Genomic DNA, 27511 nt, shown 5'->3' with positions numbered 1-27511 from the left:
ACTGACACCTAACTAAAACCCAAAATGAATAATAAGCTTAAAGAAAACAGAAACTGTGTTCATTTCTTTATATTCTGAACACCTAGAACAATGCCACCTAACAAAGTAGGACCTTTGAAAAGGGAGTTTCAGAATAAAGTGGTGGAAGTAACACTTGGAAGGTACATGAAGGAACTTTCTCTAGTGAACAGTAATGTTTAATACCTTGACAGGGTTATGGGTCACAAAGATGTACTCATCCAAGCTAGCAGTATGGTATATGAAAGATCTGTACATTTCAGTTAATATAAATTTTACCTTAAAAACAATTAAGAGGGGCGCCTGGGTGGCTCAATCAATTAAGCGTTCGACGTTTGATGTAAGTTCTGGTCATATCTAAGGGTCTTGAGATCAGCCCTGTGTGGGACTTAAGATTCTCACTCATTCTCTGCCTGCACCCTCTGCCCCTGCTCATGCACTCTGTCTCTTAAAAATACAAAAATTGGGGCGCTTGGGTGGCACAGTGGGTTAAGCCTCTGCCTTCGGCTCAGGTCATGATCTCAGGGTCCTGGGATCAAGCCCCACATGAGGCTCTCTGCTCAGCAAGGAGCCTGCTTCCCCCTCTCTCTTTGCCTGCCTCCTCTCTGCCTACTTGTGGTCTAAATCTTAAAAAAAAAAAAAAAAATTAAGTAAACAAATAGTTCACGATGGGCACACGTAAGTATTTGGGGGTAAAAATACAACTAAATAGAAAATGGACTGATGAAAGGACAGAGGAAGAGAGAGGCAGGGTAGGATGGATGGATAAGTAAGTACATATGGCAAAATATGAATTATAAATATAGAATCTAGGTTTGTCAGTACGTAGGTATTCCACTGTTCAACAAATTCTTGCAACTCTTCTGTGATTAAAATTTTTCACAATAAAATGTCAGGGAAGGGACACCTGGATATTCAGTCATTAAGTGTCCGCCTTGGGCTCAGGTGATGATCCCAGGGTCCCGGGATCAAGCCCTGCTAAACAGGGAGCCTGCTTTTCTCCCTTCCCTCTGCCGCTCTCCCTGCTTGTGCTCTCTCACTCGCTCACTCTAATAAATAAATAAGATCTTTAAAAAAATAAAAATAAAGTGGAAATGAAGGGTGTGAGAGGCTCATTTATTTTGCAGGTTTGTCAAGGAAAGGAATGAAAACAAAAGACAACGGAACAACCTTAGAGAAGAAAGAGAACATATATACATGCTTCAGAGTGGGATGTCTGGATTCTACCCCTTCGCTCTAGCTCTAATTTTAGACTGCCTACACAGACTAGTTCTGGCCTTGAGTGCCTGTTCTTCACTGAAACAAAGTGCTCACTCACTAAGTTCCACTCATTTTAGAATAATCAAAATCTGTGGCATCTAGACCCTTTGCCTGTATGACAATCTGTTCCCATTCTTTTCACCCGAGTTTCTAAACACCTTTTTTTTTTAAGATTTTATTTGACGAAGGGGAGGCACAGCAAGAGAGGGAACACAAGCAGGGGTAATGGGAGAGGGAGAAACAGGCTTCCCATGGAGCAGGGAGCCCCATGCGGGACTGGATCCCAGAACCCTGGGATCATGACCTCAGCTGAAGGTAGACGCTTAACGACTGAGCCACCCAGCCACCCCCTAAATACCTCCTCAAACTAGCCTTTAGATGAGACCTTTGGCTAACCTAGCATAACGTAAATGGTTCACCCTCTTGGTCCAATTCTGGCTCCTCAAACCCATGGCCCTTCATGGCAAGGGAATATTAAAACAAAGGTCAACAACCCTTGCAGCAAGGACAAAACGGCATGTCACAGTCCCTGGCTAAGTACCTGGTACAGGGGTACTCAAAAAATGTCTGTTAGATGAATGAAACCCATGCCTCATGATAATATTTAATCACACATATTAATGCTTAGTTTCATATTTGTACCTACATTGTCCTGAGGGTGGGAAATGTATGTGCTAGGATTCTGAAGTTTATATTTAAAAGGAGAAGATCTGGAGTTTCCTCTGTGGAGAAAGCTAACTAGAAGATGGAGTTGGAAACGACAGGTTGATAAACTCTTTCAGCTAATGTTAAGAGACACCTACATTTTAATCATTAGTACTCTCCTAAATAATACAATACGTTCATCAGCTTCAAAATACCATAAACATCACCTAAAGAAAAGTTCAATATACAAAGACAAAGAATGGCAGGAATTCAATTTCCAGGTAACTTAAATGCATTTGGGGAGTTAATTTGCTCTGTCTTGTTGCTTCCAAAGGACTATATATTATGCACTTACTGAATTTTGCCTTTGTCACACATGACTTAACAAGGAAGGCATTCATTATACCATAGTAGCATCCCTCAAGTATCTGGTTCTAAACAGCTGCAAATTTTGGAAGGTAACACTAAATGATGTCTCTAACGATTATTATGTTCTCCCCCAACAAATATTAAAACAAGATTAAGGCTTACTAGATTAACCAAACTGTCCAAATTAAACTGAGCATAAATTTAAGTTTAGAAAATAATGTAAAAATTTTGCATAGAAAAAAAAAAGAAATTTTGCACAGGAATTTAAATTAATAGAATTTCCAAAGAATTTGGAAAATTCAAAAAAATACAGCACTTTCATTCCTCATATTTGCTTTACCTGTCTGGAAGATGCCATAGACACTAATGAATGATTTAGTCTTTTCAAATGCAGTAACCACATAAGATAATGAAAGATTTTAAAATAATAAACCCAATTTCAAATAGATTCCCATTTATAAGTAAAAGCTACTTCCTAGACCCAAAACTTCAAGGCCTGGGTAGAAAAACATCCTGCCAAAGGTGGAAACAAGCTGTAAAAAATGTTTCAGAAGAATTATGGCTCGTTAAATAATTATACAACTGTATACATAAGCTGGCTTTTTAAAAAACCTGTTATTGTTCCTCAGTCACATCAGAATACACTAAAGACATTATTCTCCACCTATTATCTCATTTTCCATTAGGGAAAAAAATTCCTAACTACGAAACACAATAGAGGGGAAAAAAGCACTGCCAGGGAGTGGTTATTTTATTATCATCATTTATATGTCTTTTAACTCACATTTAGTTTGACTTTCATCCCTTCCCATATACACAAGTACATTTAATTTACACAGAGCCACATAGCCTGCCCCAGAGAGGTTCCTTGGAAAAGACACATGCAAGTGTCCTTCTGAACCTCCTTCAATTTCATTACATAGTATCTTTTTTTTTCCATTTTATTTATTTTTTCAGCGTAACAGTATTCATTGTTTTTGCACAACACCCAATGCTCCATGCAAAATGTGCCCTCCCTATTACCCACCACCTGTTTCCCCAACCTTCCACCCCAGACCCTTCAAAACCCTCAGGTTGTTTTTCAGAGTCCATAGTCTCTTATGGTTCGCCTCCCCTTCCAAATTTTTTTTTTTAATAAACATATAATGTATTTTTATCTCCAAGGGTACAGGTCTGTGAATCGCCAGGTTTACACACTTCACAGCACTCTCATTACATAGTATCTTGCCATGATCCTTTCCTCTTAGAGTTGGCTAACACCCTATCAGCAGTTTCACCTTAACTCTGTAAATATCAGTTATGAGGATCCAAACACTCAAATTTTGTCTTCAGAGCCTTCGAACAACATATTAACATATAATTCCTAATTTCTTAAAAGAAAAAAAATAACAACTTTCAGTAGTACACACAATGCTGTCAAATTTCCAAGGTACAGTGAGTGAGGATCAAAATGAGATTTAAAAGAAAGCCTTCTTTGGTGAACTTTCAGTCAAATCGAACAGTAATTAATGAGGGTAAATTTTTGTTTCATTTCCTGTGTTAATGCACTCAGCATAACTCCACCAGCATGCTGGTGCAAAATCCAGAGAGACAATCCCTTATCGATCACTTTTAAAGAGCAAATGGAGAAGAGGAAGTATTAGCAACGAAAAACTACCATTTCAAGTCAAAGTCAACAAGGAAGGACTGAAGACTCCTACCCACGCTTCCTGCTAACGACCCTAAATTGTGATTATCCTTCAATTTTAAGGCAACTACCTTTCAAACTAGATTCTATTTAAATGATCCGACAGAGAGGAAGAAATTATATTGATATGCTGAAATACCTGAAAAGGGTTAGTAATGGCAAGTGACTAGCTTCTTTTCTGGTCTGGCCTGATCTCATTTGAAAGCTTTGGGAAAAAACACAGTATTCACAGACGAGGCACTTTAATGAAATTCGGTTAGTTTCATATTTGAAAGCAATACACACAAAATTTTAGTTACTTGTCCAGACAAGCCATCCTGGGATATGTTATTGTCATAGCCCAGTGTTAGTAGGAAAGCAAGAAAACGGCTTGTTGAGTTATAACCATAGGAAACCCTCAATTATCCGTGATAGCACAGGACAAAGCCAACTTAGAAAAATTAAATCGTCAGGTAATGACTACTTAAAAATAATACTGGGTTGATCAGATCTCCCTCCCCGCTCCTCCACAACAGAAAAAGTTCATTTAAGATCTTCTCCCCCTTTTCCTAGCCACTCTCTAACAAAAATGCAAACAAGCAGATACCGGATATAATTCCAAGACTGTGTAGCAAAAAAGAGTGAGGCAAACTGAATTATCAGCACTCCAACTGGTTCCATTTCTAAAGCAATTCCAATCACAAACCATCAAACTGTAAGTTCAGCTTTCTGAAAGGCAGTTACACACTCAACTCCCCCCCCACCCCCGAACTTACATTTTTCTATATCAAATGTGTCTTATATTGAACTGTACCAACAATACTTGCTTGAAATGATGTTAAAGAACTTGACAACTATTACAACTATGAAATGCTGGTATCGAACCACTTTCGATTCAAATCCGCGGGTATTCCAGGCGTCGATAGAAGACTGAACTTCCTTTTTCTCCCTCCCGGTCTTCCCCGCCCTTCCGCGCGCCAAGGTCCAAGCCGGGGCCTGCTGTGACATCACAGCCCATCTCTTGGAAACCTCTGACGTCACAGACACGAGGACCCAGAGTGCTATGACCTCATTGCTGGCTGGGGCCGACCCGCAGTCGACTAGCGCCTGCTCCGAGGCGAGAGAAGCTCCCGAGCCCCCGTCCGGCCCAATCCCCGAGGAGGGTTAAGGGCAGGCGTCAGCTCACCTGCGCCGGGACGGAACGGATAGGGTGGCTAGCCCAGGCGGACGCGACCGGGCGACGCGACCCCCACCCAGAGCCCGACCTTCTCACCCGCCACGGGTCACGGAGGTTGAGAGAGCAGGTCCAGCGCCTCCTCACGGCCTATCCGTGATCTCCGGGGCTTCAACCCGGACCAGGGACCCGGTTGTCGCCTGCCGGCCCGTTCGACCTTCCGTGGCCCGTGGGGGCGCTCAGCGCCCGGCCAGAGCGCGGGCTGAGGCCGGCCCGGGAGGAGGCGCGGGCCACTCGGCCTCAACCCCAGAGGAGCCGAGCGCGCCGCGAGCCCGGGACCCGCGGGCGGCGCCCCCGCCCCCACCCGCCCCGCGCCCCGGGAGCGCAGGCAGGCGGGAGGGGGCGGGGAGCGGCCACCGTGGCCGCAGCCGCAGGACCCCGACCGCGCTGCCCTCACGCCACGCCCCACCGCGGCCCCAACCCACCTGCGCTCCTGCTCGGCTCGGGGCTGTACACCCCGCTGCGGCGGCGGCGGCTGCAGGCCTGGCTCGCTCTCCACCGCTGAGGCGGACCGAGCGCCCAGCGCGGCGCGGCGGAGCCCAACGCTCGCCCCGAAACCCATTTGTTTGGCTAAAACGGCGTGACGTCACGCGCCGGCCCAATCGACGGTTGGCCAGGGGAGGGGCCTCCGTACCGGTGGGGGGGGGGGGTGTTGCAGCGACTCCTGCCGGGCATTCTGCGGTACTTCGAACGCTGGGGACAGAAAGAGTGAGGGACTTAAAAACGGTGAAGTACTGCGGGCCCCCAAGTGGTGGAGAAGAGCGAAAGCTCGGGGACGTGCTGTAGCGAAAGGAATCAACCCCCAGGCGAGCCGGAAAGGTGGCAATGGCCAATGTTCAGTCTGACCCAGGACCAGTTTATTAGCACTCATGGGTGGATCTGGAGCTACAAATGGTTTTAAATGCTATTAGCTATCCTCGTAGACTCGGGTTCCAATTTTGGTTCTGCTACCAGCTTGGAAGGCTGGATTTCAGAGTTCTCATCTGTAAAAGGAGAGAGTCCCTTCTGTCATTCGTTTCTATGCAAATCATGGCAGGACTGCCGCACAGAGATAAACTTTTGAGATTGACAACCTCGAAATGTGGTCTGTAGAAGCTCAGGAAATTATAAAGGAATATATATAGGATAGGTAATTAATACTCAATTAATTTACTTTCAAATCAGAGTGCCAGTGAGGAAACTTTTTATACCCGGGCTTTAAAATTATCATTGCTTTCATTGTAAAAATAATTTTAACTGCATTGTAGAACATGAGGACAATAAAGAAAAATTCCTTTCACATAAACATGGCCATTCTCAGCATCTGGTGTATTTTCTCTTGGACTTTTTGTCCTGTGCGTATTTATTTTACAATGTTATCAAAAAGTGCACACAAGGGGCACCTGGGTGGCTCAGTGGGTTAAGCCACTGCCTTCGGCTCAGGTCATGATCTCAGGGTCCTGGGATCGAGCCCCACATTGGGTTCTCCGCTCAGCGGGGAGCCTGCATCCCCCTCTCTCTCTGCCTGCCTCTCTATTTGTGATCTCTCTCTCTCTCTCTCTCTCTGTCAAATAAATAAATAAAACCTTTAAAAAAAATGCACACAATTTGGGGGATCCTCTTTTTTCACATGTGTGTTTTTCATATTTCATGTAAGCTTCATAAGCATTTTAACAGCTGAATAAAATTAATTGGACATGAAAAATTTACTGAATCCTCTATTCTTGGGCATAACTTATTCCCCTCTTTGCCATTACAAAGAAATCACAAGACATTCATGAATGTAGATTTTTTAAGATTAATGTCAGAAATGGAATCATTAGGTAAAAGTGTATCCATACATTTATACTTACTAATACAAACTGCCAAAATGATTTTTTAAAGGTTGTACCAAGTTATACTTAAATTAGTGGCTTTGATTTGAGCCAGCCCTTTAAAAAGTAGTTTTGTAAAATATAAAATAAAATTTTAAAAAGTAGTTTTGTCCAATTATAAAACTACTCTGATAAAATACATATGTATAAAATCTTAAATATCAGGACGCCTGCGTGGCTCAGTGGCTTAAGCCACTGCCTTTGGCTCAGGTCATGATCTCAGCGTCCTGGGATCTAGTACCGCATCCAGCTCCTTGCTTGGCAAGGAGACTGTTTCTCTCTCTGCCTCTGCCTGCCACTCTGCCTGCTTGTGCACACTCTCTCTCTCTGACAAATAAGTAAATAAAATCTTTTTTAAAAAAATCTTAAATATAAAAAAAATTTAATTAAAAGAATAAGGTAAACAAATATTTCCCATAATCTCACCTCCAAGAAATAATCATTTAATTTCTTCATCTAGGCCTTTATCTGTAAAATAATTTTTTTTAAGATTTTTATTTATTTATTTGACAGAGAGAACACAAGTAGGCAGAGAGAGAGGGGAAGCAGGCTCCCCACCCAGCAGAGAGCCCTAACGCGGGACTCAATCCCAGGACCCTGAGATCCCGACCCAAGTGGAAGGCAGAGGCACAACCCACTGAGCCACCCAGGCGTCCCTGTACAAATAACTTTTTTAAAAATTGGGAAGGAATCATACTGTACATATTGACATCAAACTTCATGTCTGATTTAATATGCAATCAGTATTAGCTTAATATATCATGATCATTTGAAACTTCTCTGTGTTATATTTGACTCAAAGTTCTAAAATGTAAATCCATCCTTTCAGGTTCATTGCAAATACTGTCCTGTTTAAAATGTTTTGCTTCCTTAGAGGAATCAAAAAAATTGATTTCCTTCATTTTTTCCTCTGATGGCCTTGATTTTACTCCACACACATCTTCCATGTGTGTATTTAATATCCTCTGCTAGATTCTAAACTGCTAGAGGACAAAGATTATATCCTCATTCCACCAAAAGATCTTGTACTTGATATGGTTTCATGTTTAAAGAGTAATTATAATGTTAATCTGTACTTTTCTCATGATGGTAGATAAGTATGATCTCCACTTAATAATAGTATTTACAGCAGCTAATTAATACCCAACATTTATTGCATTGACAATGTTTGATCCACACTATTCTGTGTATTACATACGTTCTTTCGTTTAATCAGAAAAACACCTCTCTGAGGTTTCATATTACAGATGAGGAGGCCAGGGTTGGAAAACTTAAACCATTTGCCCAGGATTGTAGGTGGCATAGAGCCAAATTTAGCAAAGACTCCAGATTTTCACCATGTCAATGTACTGTTTGGGGGAATTTCAGATGAGTTAAAGACAATGAAACGACAAAGCATGACAGAGAGATCATCAAACTAAAATGACAATGGTTTGCATGCGGAGAGCACACCTTCATTTTCAAAAGTCCTATTAGAGACTCTGTGGTCTAATTTCTCAAACTGTCTGTGGTTAATGACCAGTTTGCTTTTTTTCTTAATACACTCTGAACTGATTGTTTTGTAAAATATAATAAAACTACTAGAAAAGTGAAAACTAAAAAAGACAAAATAAAAGCCCAAATTCTTTATTATTAAACTCAGCACATGGAAAATTACTCTGTCAAATTGCCAGTAAAATTTCTAAAACTCTTATTCTATATTTCTGTTCTTCAAAGTTTTGTTGTTATTGTTGTTGTTTTTTCAGTATTGCCCATAGCTAGCATGGAGCCCAACATGGGGCTGGAACTCGCAACCCTGAGGTCAAGACCTGAGCTGAGATCAAGAGTCAGACATTTAACTGACTGAGCCATCCAGGCACCCATTCTTAATTTCTGTTCTTTTTTTTTTTTTTTTAAGATTTTATTTATTTATTTGACAGAGAGAGATCACAAGTAGGCAGAGAGGCAGGCAGAGAGAGAGGGGGAAGCAGGCTCCCCGCTGAGCAGAGAGCCGGATGCAGGGCTCAATCCCAGGATCTTGGTCTTATGACCTGAGCCGAAGGCAGAGGCTTTAACCCACTGAGCCACCCAGGTGCCCCCTTAATTTCTGTTATTATCACAGACTCATCCTAAAGCTGCCCAGTGGGCCACACTTTGAATAGCACTAGTTTGGGGGAAATAAGATTAGGTCAGAGGGCAGTGAAACCATTTTAGGCTAGTTGCTCCCTTGATTCTCTTTCTCCATTTACACAATGGGAATGATCCCCAAAAAACACAGCTATCAGAGTCAGTGCAGTGCATCAGGACACAGACCTTGTGACAGACTCTCCGAAGGGAGCTCCTCAAAAAAGGCACCAGTGTGGCACAGTGAGGCCACAGTGAGTGATAAGAAGCTGAAAGAGGAACAAGATGAAGTTGGCCTGAGATGGAAGAGTGGCAGAAAAGTCCTAAATATATGTTGTATACAACTTTGGTTACTCCAGCAATGATTAAAACAATTATCTCAAACCATCAAACATATTAAATCAAATGGGGCTGTTTATATAGATCTGGTTTCTTTATTCCTCTCTGCTCAGAAAAAAAAAAAATAGAAAACAAAAAATAAAACTAAGAACCTTCCACCCATTCCTTAATAAGCTCACTCTTACCTCTAAAAGAAAAACATCGGGGCGCCTGGGTGGCTCAGTGGGTTGGGCTGCTGCCTTCGGCTCAGGTCATGATCTCAGGGTCCTGGGATGGAGTCCCACATCGGGCTCTCTGCTCGGCAGGGAGCCTGCTTCCTTCTCTCTCTCTCTCTCTCTCTCTCTCTCTGCCTGCCTCTCATCTCTCTCTCTCTCGCTGTCAAATAAAAAAAAAATTTTTTTTAAAAGAAAAACATCTCCCTCCATTCCCCCAAACTCTTCATCCTTAACCAAATCTACAGCCTCCATTGCAGTAAAAAAGAAAGCCAGAGACAGAATCTGTTAGACTTTGCTTCTAGGTCCATCTTCACTATAGAACTAGATCACTGGGTGTTAGAATGCCTTTCCCTACCTACTTAACTGTATTATTATGAAGTTTTAATTAGAAAAAAGGGGCGCCTGGGTGGCTCAGTGGGTTAAAGCCTCTGCCTTCGGCTCTGATCATGATCCCAGGGTTCTGGGATGGAGCCCCACATCGGGCTCTCTGCTCAGCAGGGAGCCTGCTTCCTCCTCTCTCTCTCTGCCTGCCTCTCTGCCTACTTGCGATCTCTGTCTGTCAAATAAATAAATAAAATCTTTAAAAAAAATAAATTAGAAAAAAGAAGGTTGTCTGGGTGGCTCATTGGTTAGGCATCTGACCCTTGATTTCAGCTCAGGTCATGGCCTCAGGGTCGTGAGATCAAGCCCAGTGTCAGGTTCCATGCTAGGCATCCAACTTGCTTAAGAGTGTCTCTCTCCACCTCTCCTTCTACCCCTACCCCTTCCCTCTACACCCATTCTCTCTCTTTCGCTCTCTGTCAAAAAAAGAAAAAAAGGGAAAGTGCTTTCAGGTTCACCAAGTTAAGGCATGCACTTAAACAGGCCTAAGGAAAAGAAGTCACTGGAGCTTGCTTAAAGCTCTGAGCCCATATGCATGTAGGAAGTGTGGAGGTGGCACCGGGAAGCTGGGCAGAGGCTACTCAGTCATAAGAGATGACTTCATTCATGATAAATTGAAGAACAACTAAGGAGAAACAGAAGAACAAAGGCAGCAAACTGCCAACAGATGAATGTATCTCACAATTGAGTTGTAGATTGTGAGAGATATACATAAAGTTGAATATTGAAATCAGAAAACCATATTACTTACCTTTTTTTTTTTTTTTTGGATCTGTGACCCCATGAAAATCTGATAAAAGCTAAAAACCAAGAGACTCTCTACGGGGCGGGGGTGAGGGGGAGACGTATTGATAGATACACAGATAATTTTTTAAATAATTTTAATTTCTCCAAAAAAGTTCTTTAGAATAGCTTACTTTATGGTGCCCTGCATGCTTATGAAAGGAAGTAAAAGAAATGCAGGGTGGTGACTGACAGCCTCCTTCAGTGAAATGCCATGGCAAAATCCAGTCAAGGTCCCAAGTTCTCCTTCCCTGTGCTATTGCCCTTAGAAGCTCTCCTTGTTTTCAGTACCCTTGACATTTCAGATGACGGTTTCTATAACACCAACCCAATGGTCCACAGCAATTTCTACGTGTATCCCACTTCCTGAAGCATATAAAAGAGGCAATTCCCCTGCCAAACTCTTCATAGTCTGATCATCATAATTAACACTTGGGTAGATTTGATACCCGGCCATAAGGGATTCCAAGTCCCTTCTTTTTTTTTTTTTTTTTCCCCAAGTCCCTTCTTAACGTTTGACTTTTTACTAGAAATCTATACATAAACAAGAGTGTATTCTAGATGTTCCTCTATTGAAACTCCATGTAGTCCGCAGAATCCAAGTCAGGCAGTTCAGCAAGAGACAATGAAGGCATTTTGTTAGCTCTATCAAATCAGGCCATCTCTGTTCCATCTCGAGGCCTTTGGGCCTGCTCGTCCCTCAGCCTAGAAGGTTCTTCTCTCCTCTCTGCCACTGCTTAGCCCTGACACAATCTTAGGCATTGGCTTGCAGTCTCCACAGAGCACTGGAAACACTGGAATTTATATTCAGAAGGGTCTTGGAGGAAAGACGGAGCTAAGCTGGGGAACCATTTCCCTATCAAGTCTAGTTTTTACTTAGATTCTATTTTCCTTTGGGGTGACAAGAGGAAGTGGGTAGAGCCTCTTCAAACCAGGATGTCCCTAGCCATCCTTTCACAAAATTGTGTAACATAATTTACACTAGTTTTTTTTTAAATAATTATTATTATAACCCCCTGCAGACGGGCAGCTTCAAAAGAATGGAGACGGGACTTCATTCATTACTATATCCTAATGCTAAGCCCAGTGTCTGACAGAAGTTACTCAGTAAGTAATGGTTCAATGATCTCTTTTAAATCCTAGAACTACTTTTCTGCAAGGACAGCAGTGATCTATATTAAGAATAGTTTAATTCCAGCAGTTATGAGAGCTAGAAGACATTTTTGAAAGCGGGGCAGAAAAAAATAGAGGATCTCACTGCTCCTAGAAGAGTTTTCCTAGTGAGATTTTCCCCAGGAGATGTTCTCTCCGTAGCCAGTGGAGTAAGACCAAAAACAATCATCCAGATAAGGCCATAGACCTATAGCCTGAAGCCACTCATGTGGGAACATCAGGTGTAAAGCTAGAGGGTGGAGCTTCTGAGAGAACCAGGAGGTCTAAACTCTGCTTGAGAGATTGAAAGCCAAATAACAATGCTGCCTTAAGAAACAGAAAGGGGGGAAAAAATCACAAAAAGAGAATGAAGGTTTGCATATCCCACAAATTATTATAGCACAGAAGAAATTAAACCTAGCCAAGAATTATGCTACATTCCAAGTACAAAAACACAACAGGCAAAAGGAAAACAATTCATCTCATACACACGCGCACACACACACCCCATCCCCAAGTCCATCAGTTCTTCTGGCTGATGTTAGCATAAAATCAGAACTCCTTACTACACCCCATTATATAATCAGACATGTCCCCTCCCTCAATCTCTCTCCATTCTCCCCCTTTTCTTGGCTGAGATGTTGCTTCCTCAGCTTTCTAACTCTCCAATGTAGTATTTCAGTCTTGTCACTTTCCTTCACAGTACCTATGTCTGATGAAAGGTACTCATTAGGGGCGCCTGGGTGGCTCAGTGTGTTCAGCCTCTGCCTTCAGCTCAGGTCATGATCTCAGGGTCCAGGGATCAAGCCCCATATAGGGCTCTCTGCTCAGCGGGGAGCCTGCTTCCCTTCTTCTCTCTCTGCCTGCCTCTCTGCCTACTTGTGATCTCTGTCTGTCAAAAAAATAAATAAAATCTTAAAAAAAAAAAGAAAGAAAGGTACTCAATAGATGGCTGTTGAATTAATAAAAATATTCATGCTTTTTCTCCCCAAACAATTAACTCAGGATGCAAGTGTTTAACACCAGTGGATGACAAAAATTATAAGAGTAGAAAGTCTTACACATCATAAACAGGACCTGAGTTAAGGGAGAATCGAAGGTGGTGCTTCAAGAACAAAACTAAAAGTAGGAACGTCAGAGACCTATAGAACCCAACCAACCTACCAGTCACGATTTGGGTGCTTCAACACACACTATCCTTGATTATATTTTCTAGATTACCAATTGGTTATAAGGATATTTGTATTATCTCTTGGCATTTAGACAGGAACTAGCATTCTCTGGGTAATACCAGATAACTCATCCTTCTACCTTTCATATTTTCAATAAGTCCTTGATCTGTTTGTTGAAAAATGGCAAGAAAGAAAAAGGGTGGGGTAGGGTGTCCCTGCCCACTGACTACCTCTCAAATAACAATTCCCTTTTTCTTCTTTGTTAACAGAATCCTGATCTCAGGCCTTCTCTGTGCTTCAGGGGAAGAGAGCCCAGACCCATGGAGTGAATTATGACTGACCTAAGCCAGTAGTTTTCAATGGGGTGATTGATGACTTTTTTTCCCAGGGTACATTCAGCAACATCTGGAGACATTGCTGATTATCACATCTTGGGAGAAATGGCTATTCTGCATCTAGTAGGAAAAGACCAGAGGTGCTCCTCAATATCCCATAATATACAGTTCAGCTGGTCCCCCACAAAAAGAATTATTTGGTCCAAAACGCCAATAGAGCCAAGGTTCAGAGACCTTGCTCTAAGGTAATCAGTGTGGTCCCAATCTCCTTCTCAGGGATTGGTTCAGGCATGGGTGTGTGATGCAAATCTAGCTAATAAAATGCAATGAGAAATCGACTGATATACTTCTGGAAAAGGCTTTTCTTACCATTAAAGGAAGATACTCATTTTCTGTTGCAATGCATTACTTTCCTAAGTAGAACCATATTTACCAAGAATGAGAGAGAGAAACATACAAAAAGAAAGAGTCTCTCCTGTGCGGCTAGATGTCATTATGTCTGTGTTCAGTGTCTAGAACTACAGTTTCTATCTGGGGACCATGAGAGTTGTTAGCTGAAGAGAGCATACGAGAATGGCCAAGCAGAAAGGTGTAAGTAACCCACATCCTTGATGTCATCATTGCACCTCTGACTTACCCAGTCCTTGAGTCTCCTTGTTATGTGAGATAATCAATGTTGTAACCATCTAAGTCATTTATTTTATAGGAAAGTAACTGAAAACATCTTCATTCACTACACACACACACACACACACACATACACACACACACATAAATTTGGGGAGCCTGTATAGGAAATAAAATGGGCAGGTGAAGACATTACCTACTTTTGGGGGAACAAGCTTTACAATAGTCTGTTATAAAAAAATTTTATTTTACCATGCTCTCAGAATAATCAAACTAATGATATCAGAAGTAAATAAAAATCAGTGGGAACAAAATCTTTGTCAATGAATATGTTTGTAATCTTTGAATAAAGGAAGAGAACTAATATGATGCCTTGAAATCTTTAAGAAAATGACATTTTCCAACCATTGAAATTTAATTTGAGGGAACCTGTCTTCCTAAGACTAGCCAGTCTGTCCTTATTCTTCCTAAGTTCTATACACCTAATTCACAGGCACCTGCTATAGCAGAGGAGAGACGGCCTAGCTAAAATAACCTAGTTATATCAGCTTTGCTAACCTGGTCCAGGGGATCGATTTTGCTCAGAATTGAGTTTCTTAAGAAAGCCACTAACTTTTTCTGCAGTTTTAGGATTTGCTGACATTTTCTACCAAGTATAGCTATGCTTTTCATGCCCAGTCTTGCTCTGAAATACCAAAGATGCTTTTCAAAAAGTACAGAGCTCAGTTACCAGCATTTCCTTGCAAAAATCATTTATCAATTAAGTACTGTACTCAAACTGGATTTTCCCTGGAAACGTGTACAGTGTTTGGGCTTCTTTTGAATGCCCACCGCATGCTTTCTGTCCCACCACTCTACAGTTTACTGTTGCTCTAACGGAATCCCGATTTCTCACCACACCTCCCCTTCTGAGACTGCTGAGCTATGTGTAATTTTTGTGTGTATGCACGCCTCCAGCAAGATACCTCCGGCAAGGTCTGAAAAGCAATACATGTATGTATTATTAAAGTACATTGGGACACCTGGGTGGTTTAGTCGGTTAAGTAGCTGCTTTGGGCTCAGGTCATGATCCCAGGGTCCTGGGATTGAGCTCCACATGGGGCTCCCTGCTCAGTGGAGAGCCTGCTTCTCCATCTGCCCCTCCCCCCTGCTCATGCTCTCTTTCTCTCTCACATGTTTGCTCTCTCTCAAATAAATTCTCCTTTTAAAAAAATAAATTAAACCTGTTTTGTCCTTTTTCTTGATGTCCCTCCCCTCAACAAAGCCAGCGTGTGCCTTTAAAGTGGTAGAGTGATGACCTTATTAAAGGTCTGACTTATAAAAGGTCTGACTGTTCCTCCTTGTTCAGAGCTACTCCAAAGTCAGCATTTCCACACTCTGATTCCATGCTCCTTAAGGCTTCATTGCTCCCACGACTTTTGCCATATGTTGCTTTTGCTGTTGCTACACCTCTCTAGCTTTCGTAGGCTTTCCTTCTCTCCTCTCTGTGCCTCCTCCTCCTCCCATATTTCTTGACTTTCTTAGCAAACAGCTTGACTTTGACAAGCATCACTAGCTGAAGATCACGGACTCCTCTTGGTGAGGCTCTCCTGGTCCTTACATACTCCCACTCAAGCCTCTGCATCCTGAGTGCAGGTCTGAGCCCTCTTCCCTTGAGTCATTTCCTTCATTCTCTGCTACTCAGAGGCTACTTTCACATGGCAGCATGCATTGCCTTTTTTTTACATTTCTAGTCTCAGCAAGGCTCTCAACCTCCACTCTGAACAAAACCCACGCGTGATTCATACGTGTGGTAACAGTTAAGTTCACTAAACACGTCTCAAACATGTCCTCAATGTGTTTTTACATATGTGTTATTGTCATTTCTGATTCCCAGTCTCCTGCTTTGAGGAGGAAGTTGTGCTCTGATAATAGAAACCCTATTGGAACATCACAGAAAAAGAGATGTTTTTCAAGCTCCCAAATTATGGGCTAAGGCTTCCTTCCTTCAAAAAGCTACACAAACCATAAAATGAGTGAAATTGGTCATTTTCATTTTTTATGCTTCCACCCTTGTTCTTATACATGGGTAGTTATCAAGCAGTCCAGAGAAGAGGCGCACACCATAGTTCACACAAACAGGTTATCCACCTACCACAATATCATCAGAATATCACAATATTCTTCCCTAAAAGTAAACAGAATTACTCACCCCCATCACATATCATCTCATGATACTTTGCTGCACTTTTGCTATTAAATTGACATTTTATTTTGTTTTTAAAGATTTTATTCACTTGAGAGAGAGCTTGAGCAGGGGGAGGGGCAGCAGGAGAGAGACGAGAGACTCCCCGCTGAATGCAGAGCTGGAAGAGGGGCTCCATTCCAGGACCCTGAGATCATGACCTGAGCCAAAGTTAGATGCTTAACTGACTTAACTGAGTCACCAGGCATCCCACTTTATTTTTTAAAAAGTTTATTTTTAAGTAATTTCTACGCCCAACATGGGGCTCGAACTCACAACCTCGAGATCAAAAGTCACACATTCCTTTGGGTGCCTGGGTGGCAAAGTTGGTTAAACGTCTGACTCTTGGTTTCAGCTTAGGTTGTGATCTCAGGTCATGAGAATGAGTCCCACATTGGCTGGCTCTGTGCTCAGTGGCAAGTCTGCTTAAAGATTCTTCTCCTTCTCCCATACCCCTACCCCTGCTCTTGCTGTCTCTCTCTCAAATAAATAAATCCTAAAAAAAAAAAAAAGTTCCACCTACTGAACCAGCCAGTCATCTCGCACTTTAGACATTTTAATGTGATTTATATACAGACCTTACCTTCTCTCTTTGTGAGCTCTTTAAGGACCCATGCTAAATATTTAGTGAATCAGAAAATAGATGATCTCTGAGAACAGTTTTGTTTACTGTGTCAAAACATTCAGAGGGAAAATTACCTTTTCATCAAATGCAATGATATCTGAAAGACCAAACTTATCAATTTTAATAAGTGGAACTAATTTAAAGCACATGACACTCTTTTTTTTTTTTAAGATTTTATTTATTTATTTGACAGATAGAGATCACAAGTAGGGAGAGAGGCAGGCAGAGAGAGAGAGAGGAGGAAGCAGGCTCCCTGCCAAGCAGAGAGCCCGATGTGGGGCTCGATCCCAGGACTCTAGGATCATGACCTGAGCGAAAGGCAGAGGCTTTAACCCACTGAGCCACCCAGGCACCCCAGCACATGATACTCTTCAACAGTCACAGCTCTGTGATCCTTTTCTGAGTAGTTTAGAACTAGTCGTTGTGGCCGGGATGCTGTTGGAATGGATCTTGCTGGTCTTTCCAAAGGCTCGCGTTTTTCTCAGGGCCTTCTCAAAGGTGAAATGACTTACAGGTTCTCTCTAGAGAGCTTGATGGCTCACATTGGACCTTATCCTGGACTGGACTGCAATTTGGCACACTGATGTCTGAGATAAATGATGTGAATCTTCTTGAAAATTACTAAATTGCATTAATGAATTTGTGGTTGGCTCCATACCCTCCAGATCTGTACACAAAGAAAGCACAGAACTATATGGCTAACCTGTTACAGAGCAGTACCACGTAACAACCCAGCACAGTGGAGAATGCTAGGAGCCAAGGCATACATATAGAGAAATCCACATGATTCCATTATGTGTCTTTAATGGAGCTGTGGCAAAGCCGTTGTCTTTGGTCACCACATCAAATACCCAACTCTTGACCCCTATGCATCATATAAATTTCAAATATGTTGTTGCTCTCTGTTTACTCAGCAAAGCTCTAAACAAAAAGCTGAGTAATTCGAACCTTTTATTTTGCTGAGGTATAAAAATCTTACGAGAAAAAGAAGTCCTGCCACTTATTTCAAATGAGTTAGTGCCAGCGACCTATGTCAAAAGCAGCATCCATTATTAAGTGCCCCATGGTAAGAAGAGCTAGTAACACCCAAATATACTCAGGAGGGATTTCCAGCTATGAAACGCCCGTAGCTCTGTGCCAGACAGTCTGTAATCTTTTCACTTACTGTTGTTTACTGCCTGCAGGGGGGAGAGAAGCCCCAGAGGATAAGAACTCGGAACTTAATGAGGTCGATTTATTTTTCCCTAAATAATTATGAAGGTAACATCTAAATGTCTCTTCCACAATAAACAGATCAAAGTCTGACTGAAAGTATTTACAGGCAGTGGTTCTGAAGCTTGGCTACACATTAAAATTATTTAGAAAGCTTTTGAACAGTTGGATGTCTAGGTACTAGCCCAGACCCACTGAATCGTAGTCTCTGGGAAGAGGACCCCAAGCATTTGTGATCTTGATGCACAGGGAAGGTTAAGAATTACTGCCCTAGGGCCAGGGATATGTTAGTAAACTGACTCTTGGGGATGAGGTTGGATTACTCCCCGAACTCTGACTAGTTAGTGTGTGTGCCTTTGTTGTGGTGCAAATACTCCCACTAAGGCCAAGTTTAACTAATGTGGAGCTAATGGGAAGAGGTGTGTGCAGTCAGCTCTCAGGAGCCTCTGGGTGCCCATTCCAGCATCAGCTTTAGGGGTGAGGAAGTTATAGTGAAGGGGTAAGAAAGCAAAACATTATATCCCTGGTTTTTTTACACATCACAGATTCAATTCCTCAGAGAATATAAGGAAAAACTAACATCGATGATTTATTTATCATTCATCAGTTTTTGCTTGTTCCACTGTTTTTAAAAACCAAAATTTATTTTAAAATATCAGTCTCATAAATAGAATTACTATCTTTTTCTTCTTTACTAATAATACTTGAAATTAGCTCATTTTTGAAATAAAAATTTACTTAGACATATCAGTCTTATAACGAGAGTAACTTCAGTATTCAGTGTTCAGTATATGGAAATAAACTTTGAGTTTCAAATGTCTCTGGTTGTGACCACATGTTACGGGAGACTTTTTCAAACAGAAACAGCTGAAATATTATCCTAACATCCTCTAGAAATAGAAGAGAAAGAAAAAAATTCGCTTGTAAAAGTCTTTTTTAAAGAAACTACATTTAAAAAACACTATCCTTTGAATTATAATCCTAATGAGTTTATATCTAAGCAATTGTATAATCACTGAACATATAGCAGAGAAGATAAATGAGAGAAAATTCAAAATCACTTAACTAGGAACACAAAATATGATACATTATCTAGAAATCAAAGAAGATGGAAATAGTTTATAACAAGATTCACACCTTTTTTTAGAGGGATAGGGGCAGAGGAAAGGGGAAAGAGAGAATCTTAAGCAGGCTCCCTGCCTAGTGCAAGCCAGATGTGGCGCTGGATCTCACAACACTGAGGTCATGACCTTAGTTGAAATCAAGAGTCAGAGGCTTAACCAACGGAGCTAGAGGCGCCCCAACAAGGTCCGCACCTTATGTAGTATGCGTTTAGAAAAGCTATCTAAGAATTATACTCCTATTAAGTTTCCATTCAATTATACTCCTATCAAGTTTCCATTCCATCAAGTAAACAATAAAATCAAAAGAGGGAAAAAGTTTATTTTATGTTCTTTAAAGATATTATTTATTTATGTATTTGAGAGCAAGGGAGATAGAGCGAGAGCATATGCACAAGCCAGGGAAGGAGCAGAGGAGGAGGGAGAGGGAGGGGGGAAAGAATCAAGCAGATTCAAACTGAGCAGGGATCTCAGAACCTCAAGATCATGACCTGAGCTGAAACCAAGAGTTTGATGCCCAACCAACTGAGCCACCCAGGTGTTCCGAAAAAAGTTTATTTTAGAAAATAAGACATCATGTGTTTCTGATTTATTTTACTGAACTTATTAATAAAAACAAAAATACTGGACTACTAACTATGCAACTAATTTTCAAGATCACATTTTAAAAATCTATAGTTGTCATACATTATCGCAAGAATTTATAATCCTATCAAGTTTCCATTTGAGTCACTATATAATCACTTAAAAGAAAAAAAATCTAATTTACTGTAGTTGAGTGAAAAAAAGTAACCTGCTATAGTCTTGGGTCTTCAGAAGTAGGGTTAAGGAAAGCAAGTTCATTTCAGAAGGTGATTCACATTGTTTTTAGGCTACATGGACAAGAGACTGAGTCTAGCCTTGTTGCCAACAGAGGATGTCCTGGGGTCAGAAGTCCCTAGGAGGAGGGTAGAAGGGATTCCTGAGGACCTTCAGCCTCGCTTTCCCAGAATAAGGGGAAAAGGGGGGAACCTACTTCTCAGGAATTTCCCTCTGTCCCCTCTACAACATCCCTCACAGGAGGATAAGAGAGAAATTACCTGGGTCAGAGTCTCCCTGTTCAGGTGGGATACTGAACAACAACAAAAAAGATCTTGAGCTTCTGTCAGTGTGAGGAGTACAAGGACAAGCTCTATCTTTCTCCTTTAGGGGATCTGTGCTCATGGAATTGACCTGATGGAGGGATCCTTTTTCTGGAATCCTGACTCCATGAGAATGGCATCTAGTCCATATAGGACTTGGGACCCTGTATCTCCACAACATCACAAATGGTTCTTCTTCCTAAGGAATCTGGTCATCAAAAGGATTCCCTAGTGATCTCAGGCCTCTCCAAACATCTCATCTGGAATGTAAGGAAAATAAGGATTTTCCCCCAAATTTCTCAATGCATGTATTTCTCTTCTTAAATTATTAAGGTTTAATCTCCAACAGCTGAGCTCTCAACAACCATTAGTATGAGCCTTTCTTTCATGGGGAAGTAAACTAGCTTTGGTAAATCAGAAATTCTCTAGAATTTTTCTGGAAGAATTTTTGTTTCTATTTTATAGGTGTTCCACTCTTCATACTCATGGGTGATCTTCACATCTCTGTTTAAAAAGGTTCTCCTCTATCTTCACAGGGTAAATTCTCTCCACATTGGTTATTTGGTGAAAATTTATTTCATTTTCTTGATGCAACTCAGAAGGAAATTTCTGCCAGAGCTCTGACCTCTCCCTTTCAGTTTTTTTTCCCCCCCTAAATGCAATGACACTCATTTGGAGACTTCTAATATGATCTTTCAATGCATTAATTATCCCCTTTAGTTAATTTAGTGGACATTTCGGGTTTTTTCTTTCCTTGAGAGATTTTAAATAAATATTTGACTCAGCTGTTTTAATTCATTTCTTCAGAACTCCTTTCATTCATCTTCTAGGAGATGGTCATTTTCTAATGCAGTCACTATACCCAGGTTCAAGTTCCCACCATCTCTGCTGTCTTCTCCAAGAAGGGCAGCCCCATGTCCCATCTTCAGCACATGCTCAACAGAGGCTTGCTCCAACATTCTTTACAATTTAGCACCTGTCCCATGTGCCCTTGAGCTTTTCTGACTTTTTCTTTCTGTTGGATTCATTTGGTTACTCTTCCTTCTATTCTTCAGGGTTTTTTGTGAGTACAGTTTTAAGCTTCCCTGAATATCAGATCTCTCATTCAATGCATCTTTTAGTGTTTCTGAAGTTGATTTTCACTCTTGTCATGTATTTTGAAGGCTGTTTTGGTTGTAGCTACTTGTGATCTTATGTGTTCTGATGCATCTTCTAAAGAATGAGTCTTTCTTACAATGTCAATCATCAGCTTGACTTCTTTTAAACAGTTTTTTCTTCTTTCAGTTCTTTTCTCAGAATCTTTATTTTAAGCCCAAGAAGAGAGATGGGAATTTTCAGCTCTTTATTAGTGGTCTCCAGTTTTTATATTTCTGATTATTTTTCCTCAAATGTGACATCCATCAAAGTTTATTCAAGGCCTCTAAATCCTTTTTTTTTTTCTTTTCCTGAATCGTAAAGGATGTTACAGAGACAAATGATAAAATTGCATGGAGTCTCAGGATTAGATAGTATTATCATTGTTAATTTCTTGATTTTGAAGGTGATATCTGGATTATATAGTAGAATGTCCTCCGTATACCCCCTAAGTATTTGGGGGTGTGGGGCAACAGGTTAAGAACTTACTCCTAAATAGTTCAAGATCAAATGTTATCTGCATTGTACTTGCAATTTTCTGTAGTTTTAAGAATTTTTTTAAATTAATAAACTTTATTTTCTAGATCAGTTTTAGGTTCACAGCAAAATCAAACAGAAAGTACAGAAAGCTCCAATATGCCCCGTGTTCTCACACATATACAACAGCCTCATTATTAACATGGAACACCAAAGTGATACATTTATTACAGGCGATAAACCTCCATGGACATATCACCCAGAGTCCATAGTTCACTCAGGGTTCACTCTTGATGTTATACGTTCTATGGGCTTTGACAAAGTATAATAACATGTATCCACTATTGTAGTATATACAGAATACATAGGTCTAAAAATCCTCTGTGCTCCACCTATCCATCCCTTCCCCCAGCCCTTAGCAATCACTGATATCTTCATTGTATCCACAGTTTTCCTTTTCCAGAATGTCCTGTGGCTGAAATCATATAGCATGTAGCCTTTTCTATTCTTACTGAACCAGGCTAAGCTTGTCAAAAACTTGGTTTATCTTTCTACAGAAGGGCACAAACTCTAGTGGCCAATTCTTTTTCTCTGTCTAAAGTAAGCTTTTATTTTTTTAAAAGATTTCATTTATTCATTTGACAGAGATCACAAGCAGACAGAGGGGAAGCAGGCTCCCTGCTGAGCAGAGAGTCCGATGCGGGGCTTGATCCAAAGACCTTGGGATCATGACCTGAGTCGAAGGCAGAGGCTTTAACCCACTGAGCCACTCAGGTGCCCCTAAAGTTAGATTTTAATAATTAAAAATATGACTATGAATATAAATCCATCATTTCCCACAACAATCCGTTAAGATCTGGGTCTGATCTGCTGTCTCCTGTCTGTGCTGCCACCACTTGGCACAAGGTCTCCAGGACCAATGTAACGTGGAGCATCATGGCTATTACTTTGACCCCTTCAGAATGCTGAGACTCTGGGGCACCTGGGTGGCTCAGTTAGTTAAGCATCTGCCTTCAGCTCAGGTCATGATCCCAGGGTCCTGGGATCGAGCCCTGAATCAGGCTTCCTGCTTGGCGGGGAGCCTGTTTCTTCCTCTCCTTCCTGCTTGTGCTCTCTCTCTTGGTATCTCTGTCACTATGTCTAACTCTCAAATAAATAAATAAAATCTTAATTAAAGACAAAAAGATGCCAGGCACTGCTGGGACTACAGGAAACACTGGTGAGCATCCAGCCCACAACCAAATAGTTGTTAGCAACAGGCACAGACCTCTGTGGAGGTGGGGAAGGGAGACGTAAGACACGGGTCAATCATGCTCCCTTTCTTCAATAAATATTTAATTCTGAGACCCTAGAGGCCTTGTCCTTCCCACAAAGGTCACAAAATACTCCCCTCATGGTTTATATCTGATTAGCCTTTTCATGCTTGTGGCAGTGGGGGTGGGTAGGGGTAGGTGGGGAGAGAAGGGATGCTCTAGGGGTTACTGAACCCACAATGGGTTTCAACTTACTTTGCTAACTTTACCTTTAAAAACTAAGGAAGCAACAAGTAGTATTTACAAGGTCTCCACATTTCAAGACTGTGCAGTCCACCTGTGAGCAAGGAAAGTATGATATTCAAACTACTCCTGCACATAGTGGTGAAATGTGGGGTAACACGGAAGCCCTTCAGGGTGCTGTTATTCAGAACGAGAATCTTAGGGGATATTGGGTACTGGATGGAGCTTTCCTCCCTATGGCAGGAGTATTGGGCCGTGGGAACATCTCTTCCATGTAGAGCCTGTCCTTAAGCATAGGGGGTGGGTGGGGAAATGCTGGCCTTGTCCAGCTGAATCTTGTTGACAATTAAACTGTGGGTCAGTTGGAAATTCGCTGATTTTAAAAGGGAGGCAATGAGTAGGTCTGCTGACCTCAGCTGCCTTTGCTCACATGTCTCAAGGTTACCTAGGGGTCAGCTGATCTGGGCAGGGGTACTGATCTTGCCTAGATTTGCTCATGTGCTTTGGGGTCAGCTGATGTAGACTGAGCTGGGTTAGACAAGCTCAAAGTATCACAGGGTCAGCTGGGAATCAGCTGATGAAGATTGGACCCAGCTGTGCACTAGCTCTCCCTATCCATCTCTCATCTTCCTCCCAGGACAGCAGAAAAGCCCAGTCATGTCATCCCTTGGCAATGGCAGAGGCACAAGAGAGCTTTTGCATTTTTAAAAGTTTAAAAAGATGTCCACATCTTTAAAAAGATGTCCACAACTGCCTTGATGGCCTTCTCTTTTCTTCCTATGAAGTTCTCCTCCTCAGGGAGACAAAGGGCTGTTTGGAACTGAGACATAGAGTAAGAACAGATACAGATGCTCTTTTTTTCTGTTTCTCTGGTTCACTCACCAGCTCCAACCATACCATCTTTGCCAGGATCCACACCTGCAAAATACATACTCTAAATTCTCCCTCTTCCCCTCCATTCTGAAACAGTTTTAAATCTGATGAGCAGAATCCACATCGCATGTCTGCACCCTAACAAGAAGGAAAGCTGAGGAAGGGAAACGGTTCTACATAGGGAAGGCAGGATTTCCACTGTGAAGACCTACGATTATGGGGAGAGAATGCTCAGAAAATTTTGAACAGCCATGAATGATGGATACTCATTACAGTTCCCATACTTGTGTCATGTGAGCTGACTATTCAGGACATAACTTATCATCTATTACTGAGCATATTAAAAATAGGTACCCTCAGAAATGGCTTATAGATGAACGCTTTCTAATAGGGACAGAGAGGGACAAACTGCCCCAATTAATCCTCTCAGACAATACAATCTGAGAGTGAAACATACAGAGAGGTCAACAGTTAGCAGAGAAAGTGGTGTTACAAGAATGGAAAGGAACAAGAACAGGGAACCAAAAGCCACAACCACCTGGTTCAGAGACAACTCTTGTAAAACCCATTGGATCATCACTAGAATTTGCCACAGTATCTGGACCAACCTTCTAGTTTTATACAGAACCTGATACAAAACTCACATCATAAGAAAGGACCTGAACACATCTCTGTACCTGCAGCATGAAAACGTGCAGCACCCACCAAAAGTATAGCAAATTCTGTGTCCAGTGCTTGTCCACCAGATTTGAGCTCCTAAAGGGACCCCATGTTTGGTTATTTGTATATCATCCCAAAGCACCCAGGAAATGTTTGTTGGAAATTGAAATGAGAGTATAAGCAGTAAATGCTATGGGATTCAGAAGAGAGAACAGTTATAACTCCATTGTGCTAGGTATTCTGGGTTTGTCCCCTCACCACAGATCTATTGTCTATTATTCTCCATCCTGTTTTCTGTGCCTTAGAACAATGACCTCCAAGAACTGCATGCCCTTTACTATCCTATGGCTTTCCACTGGGAATAGTCCCTTTTTAAACTCCTCAGTTAAACCCATTGGGTGTGCTTTTTATTTCCAGCCAGGACTCTGATACATCGTACTCATATTCTAGAAAGGAGATGGTACTGTAGTTGTCTCCAGAAAGTCTTACCACTTGGAGACAGGTCAAGTTCACACATTCTGAAAGAATATATGGAATGTTTGCTTCTAGAATTGGAGATACAGAGTGACTCCCCTTTTCTCTTTCCCCCCCTTTTTTAAAAATTTTATTTATTTATTTGTCAGACAGAGAGCGAGCAAGAGAGAGAAAGAGCAGCAGGCAGAGAGAGAAGCAGACTCCCTGCTGAGCAGAGAGCCTGATGCAGGTCTCCATCCCAGGACTCTGGGATCGTGACCTGAGCTGAAAGCAGATGCTTAACAGACTGAACCACCCAGGCATCCCAATTGCCAGTCTTTTGACATAGTCAGGTTTCTTGCCAGATGGGGTTGGGGTTTAACCCTGGAGACTCGAGATGGGAAGAGAAAAAAGAGTCCTTCTTAGTAGCCTGCTCTCAGATTGTGGTCTCTGTACAGTAATTAGATAGTGTGGGGATAATGTCAAACATCTTGCAGGTGTTTCCTGCACTTGCTGAAAGGTTTGCTAAAGACTAGGTTCCTCTGTTTTGCTGGCCAGACATGTATCTGACTCTGGGAAAGAAAGAAAGAGAGAGAGGGAGGGAGGGAGGAAGGAAGAAAGAGGGAGGGGGGGAAAAGAGAGAGGGAGGAAGGAAGGAAAGGGAAGGAAGAAAGAGGAAGGAAGGAAGGAAGGAAGGAGAAGGAAGAAAGAGGAAGGAGGGAAAAGAAAGAAGGTGGAAAGGAGACCTCCATCCACCACCTTATAAACTACTTCTTTAAGGAAGTAGAAATTGAGCTTAGCTTTAAGGGAGAAATGAGATTAAACTATGTTAAGAAGGACAAGGCATTTCAGGAAGTGAAGAAGTGAGCAAAGAAAGTCCTTGGGACCCAGGAGTCTCCTTCTAGCCCACCACCCTGGGGACATTTCTTGGGTGCAGGCCCTAATTTTCATTATCCAAGGGAGGATCTCTGCTCCAGGGAGCAAGATGGAGGAAGTGACAAAGAAGGGGCAAAGGAACACATCTACAACAAGAATTAACTTTATCCTGGGTGACTGTTTTCCAGGCTAACCATTCCATTACTGTGGAATGAAGGGAAAATGAATATTGAGGACAAGAGCTCTCTGCTACTCTGAAGAAATAAGATCTGCTGGAGTTGACCGAATGATCTCAGGCTACATGACTAATGAATAAATTATTTGGGAAAGTCATTATCCATGTGTAATCTGGCAAACAGGACAGGGGTGAGAAGGGAGAAAAATCCCAGTTCAGAGGATTGAAATAGTGAAAAGGAAACAATAAATTATGCATTAAAAGAACAGTGTTTACACCCCATTTTGGCCACCTAATAGTTGCACAATCTTCGGCACATTGCATAACTTCTAGAAGACTGTGATGATATCTGTAAATTGAGATAAAATCAACTACTTCACCAAGCTGGAAAAAGATGACCTGAAATAATCGTTGGTAAGTGCTTTGTGAGCAATAATGTTCATTCAGATGAAACTGTTATTAATTATAATGATGCTTACAATAACATGTTTAATTTTGTAAAATACATTTATTGAGTTAAAAATGATATGTGAGACTTTCATTCGTTTTTTAAGAACACTTTTTAAACACAAGAAACTGAGTTTTGTGGTTAATTGAATTTTTTAAAAAATTCTCACTATTTTCTTCCCTGCTAGGCAGGTCTTATTTATCAAATTGTTAGATGTGCATCCAGAAAGTAGCTGAGCAAATATTCCCACTGTGCCATAACAAACTCCTAAACACAAAGACAGAATTTCACATAAAAATTCCAGTTGTAATATTTATGGCATTAATTTCTGCAGTTAAATAAAATTTTTAGAATTTTAATAAATTACATACACAGACTCTCAAATTTCATATATACTCTCTTTTTTTTGCAAACAGTAGAAATGAGTTTTTAAAAAGTGTCTCATCTGCTTGGAGGATGCAGTT

The 27511-nt window shown here is 41.4% G+C and overlaps 1 protein-coding gene across 5 annotated transcripts in view; it reads right to left on the bottom strand.

The window, feature by feature from the left end:
* Positions 1-5750, bottom strand: part of FBXO34 (F-box protein 34) — an 84554-nt gene extending 78804 nt beyond the window's left edge. Inside the window, exon 1 of one of the 5 annotated variants that reach the window (XM_046010080.1) lies at positions 5618-5750. The gene's annotated coding sequence lies outside the window, so the exon portion shown is untranslated. Of the gene's footprint in view, positions 1-4734; positions 4853-5144; positions 5167-5231; positions 5461-5617 lie in introns of those variants that run through there. The other 4 variants (XM_046010081.1, XM_046010086.1, XM_046010087.1 and 1 more) reach the window with 4 other exon arrangements.
* Between the last annotated feature and the right edge of the window lie 21761 nt (positions 5751-27511).

Source organism: Meles meles, chromosome 6 (assembly GCF_922984935.1).
Source record: "Meles meles chromosome 6, mMelMel3.1 paternal haplotype, whole genome shotgun sequence".
Lineage (NCBI taxonomy): Eukaryota > Metazoa > Chordata > Mammalia > Carnivora > Mustelidae > Meles > Meles meles.
This window is presented reverse-complemented; position numbering and strand designations above follow the sequence as displayed.